The sequence below is a fragment of the Rutidosis leptorrhynchoides genome, chromosome 2 (assembly GCF_046630445.1).
Source record: "Rutidosis leptorrhynchoides isolate AG116_Rl617_1_P2 chromosome 2, CSIRO_AGI_Rlap_v1, whole genome shotgun sequence".
In the NCBI taxonomy this organism is placed as follows: Eukaryota; Viridiplantae; Streptophyta; class Magnoliopsida; order Asterales; family Asteraceae; genus Rutidosis; species Rutidosis leptorrhynchoides.
Window position 1 is genome coordinate 153,044,537 of NC_092334.1, and position 4,069 is coordinate 153,048,605.

Sequence of the window (4,069 nt, forward strand, 5' to 3'; positions counted from 1 at the left end):
GGTTGTATGAAGGTTGATGAACCAAAGTTACATCAAGATCTTATATCCGACACATACATGAGTTCTAATAATAATATTAAGCTATAAACTTGAATGTAAACTAAATAAACAAGATCTTAAGTTATAGAACTTAGATCTTAGTTAGATCTTGAAGATCATGGACTAGAAAGTCTAGATCTAGTGTTCTTAAGTTAAATCTTAAGTTATAGAACTTGGATCTTCACTTTAATAAAACCATAAGTTATGAAACTTAGATTTTAATCTTGTAGAATGTATATATAAGCTTATAAGCTTTTGTTTTAGACAAAATTGGAAGACCATAAGCTATAAATACTTAGATCCAACATAAGTGTATAAAGTTATAACTAGAAAGTTTAACTTCCATGTTCTTGAACTTACAAAGTTTAAACTTTAGTTTCAAGAAAAATGAGATCAAGTTTAACTAGTAACACTTGACCAAAATAATAAAGTCACGAATTTAAATACATACTAAAGGAAGAAATAAATTAAAGCTACAAGTAACAAGTTCATGTTTGTTTCATACTTAAGGAGATTCAAGTCAAAGCTTGAATCTTAAGACAATAAACCTTAAGTTTCCAAAAATATGAACACAAGTAAGATCTTAAAGCTTATGAACTTTAGATCTTTATAATATTTCAAGTGTAGAACCATAAGATAAAAAGCTTAGATCCTTGTTCTTATTTCCTCATCAAACAAAGGATGGAAGAAGCAAAATTACATGAAGATACAAACTAGAAAGCTTGATCTTTAACAAAAACAACAATCAAGTAGAATGATGACGCTAGTAGGCGGTTTTCAGAGGAAGAAAGAAGAAGAAAAAAAAGAGTTTTCCTTACAAGTTGGAGAGAAAAGTTTAGAAGAAAAGTAGTGTAAGAAAGATGTGTGTGAAATGGGGTTTCAAACTAGCATATATGTAACACAAAAAAAAAAAAAAAATTTTTGAACTCCCTCCCCATGCCCAAACCGTCGGCCTTTAGGCCTCCAAAAGAGGTTAGTCAAGCTTGTTCTTTCATGTGTGCGAGGGTGGTGTTTGTCAGGAAAGTGTATAAGTCAAATACATGGGAAAGTGGTCATGCATGCTTGAAACATCTTTGTCTCCAACACTTAACTAATTAATCTTGTTTATCCTTAATAAATCACTAGCATAATAATGGGCTCACTAATTAATCCATTAAGTGGTGTAGGGTAGGCCTTGATAGTCCAAGTCCAATAACATAAACCCATGTATAAGTATGCAACAAATTAGTAAAAAGCCCAAGTAATTAACTACTTACATTAGTTAATTAGGAATAATTAATAATAATTAATTATGAACGTAAATAATATTCAAAATATTATTCGTGAAAAGCACGTGTCGAAAAGATGAGTCGAGACATGGAAAGTCAATTACGGTGACAAGGAAAAAGTATAAGAATACATTTATTAACACGCAAGTATTAATAATAAATATTAATAATATAAGTTGGAAACTCCAGGGTCATTACACCGTTCCTTTGATAACCTGAACTACCTCCTTGATACTGATTATTCTATTGATTACCCAAGTAGTTCACCTGCTCTTCCATAGTTGCCTGATTACAATCCTTTGTGAGATGTGGTCCCTGACATAACTCACAACCAACTTTCATAGCATGCATCTCTTTAGTCATTGACTCCATCTGTTTTTTAACAGTTGCAAGTTGTACTTTAACCGATGCGAGCTCATCACTAGTTTCGGTACTAGTGATATGAGAAGATCACGAAACATCCATCTCTTGGTGCCAATCATAAGAGTGCGTGGCTGTTTCGGAGATGATGTTGTAAGCTTCATCTGGAGTCTTCTTCATTAAAGAACCACCTGCAGCAATATCAATTTATTTTCTCGTTGGCGCATTAACACCCTTGTAGAAAATTTGGACCTTATTAAAATTGTTCAACCCGTGTTGATGACAATTTCGAAGCATTTTACCGAATCGTGTCTGCGATAACCTGGAAAATTTCGACTTATTTAAACCAATTCTCTATATGATTTAATATTTTCATCATGATAAGCAATGAATTTTGACAAGTTTTAAAACTTTTAAAAATGAGTTTTTATATAACGGTTGACCACCCTGTTTGTCCAACGATTCACGAACAACAGTTTATAAATAGAAATGTATATATATATAATAAGTTGAAAGACGTTGATAAAATATTATGCGATTTAATTGTTACAATTAAATATGTGAACTTTTGTTTCTATACGATTCTTAAGTGATATGTTATTACAACTCTCAAAATTCTCAATCCATATTTGATAATTATAGTAATTTTGACATGTTATGTATCATACACGAAAAAGTAGTCATTTTATTTCAAAAATCACACAAATGGTAACACGTATTGTTAGTAGTGTAATAATTTTAAAGAATAATACTCATAATATAAACAACACATACACTTGAAGTTTATAAAAGTGAAGTTACTATAACTCTTGTGAAATAAATATCACGGACGGAAGTTTAATTATTGATGGAACAAATTATCACGTTATGCTATATAATAGTATGGTCCCATGACTTTGTTAAAAAGAAAAAAAAGACTACAAGTTTAAAAGCGAAAGATACAAGCAAGCCAAGCTTGGTATAAGAACATATATATTAAGCATAAAGTGTTTAAGAGATATTGACACCTTATTAGTCTAATTAATTTAGAGTAGAAAATGACAGTATATGTCACGAGAGGTTGTAATCATATGGCGGCTAGAATGTTTTTAAACATGTGAAGATAAAAAAATGGGGATATGTGAGACTGTTTTTAGTTCGACCTATCACCCACATAATTCTTTTATATTTTTTTTACCCAACTTTATGATAGGGGACACCTCACTTCATAAACAAAAATTCAGGTTAATTAATAGTCTATTGTATTGACTAAAAGCTAGAACAAGAAAAGTCACAAATATCAACTAGAAATTTCCATGGAGACTACAATGTCACACGCTTTTGTTCTAGTATTATTATTATTATCTTACTTATTTTATTAGTTTATTATATTTATTAAAAATAAAAATAATTAAATAAATTAATCACGGATGAGAACTAGCATGGAGGCTAGTTAAAAAGTTGTGCACATTTTTATATAATATTATTATATTTATTATAATATTATTATTATATCTATATATATACTTCCATGTTATCAAACTAGAACACATACAACACATACATATTTTTAAGTTTACTCCGTAATAATATTAGTACTTATTGATATTATTATTAATCATATTATTTATTATTAGTATTATATTATACATAAAATACTACGACGGGGTTATGCTCGGGTGATTTTCAAAAGAGGTTTTCAAACGAATTATAGCTAAGAAAATATTGGGTATTGTTCTTGAATTCAAGGCCAACCGTACAGTCGTCTACCATCATCACATCTACGCAATTTGCCTGTAACACCGTACTTTTTTTTATAACACAGCGGAAGTCATACTTACAAAACGTGCCTTTATGTACACACATAAACATAATTACTACAAATTCATTTATCAATACATATTTAACAAACAACCGGTGTTACTTTAATATCTAATTTTATATAGAAAACATCAGAGTTCTAGACTTGTCGAACACAACCCAACGCGCCCATCTTCTCCCAAGTCCATAAAAGCAAAAGACCTATAACCTGCAAGGGGGAAGGTGGAGGGGTTAGCATGAACCTAAGTGAATGGACTAATCTAACACCTAAAACACATAGGTACAATCACTAGAATACGCATCATCAAATTAGGCAGACAGTTAATCAAATAACCACTAGAACATACAGAAACAAAGTAATCTACCATTAGCAAATCACATAAAAGCAATACAAGTACAATATCATACAATAGTCAACAATCAACTAATTCCAAAGACTACCAAAATTATCTACAGAAACGGTCAATCCAAAGCAAACGTGATAACTACAAGCAATGGTCAATCAGAAGTAACCATCTGGGTAATCCGAAGCAACCCATTGAGAGACTCGGCGGCCTGGCCGGGCCAACGACCCCAATTGACCAGTCTAGAGTCTACCGAAA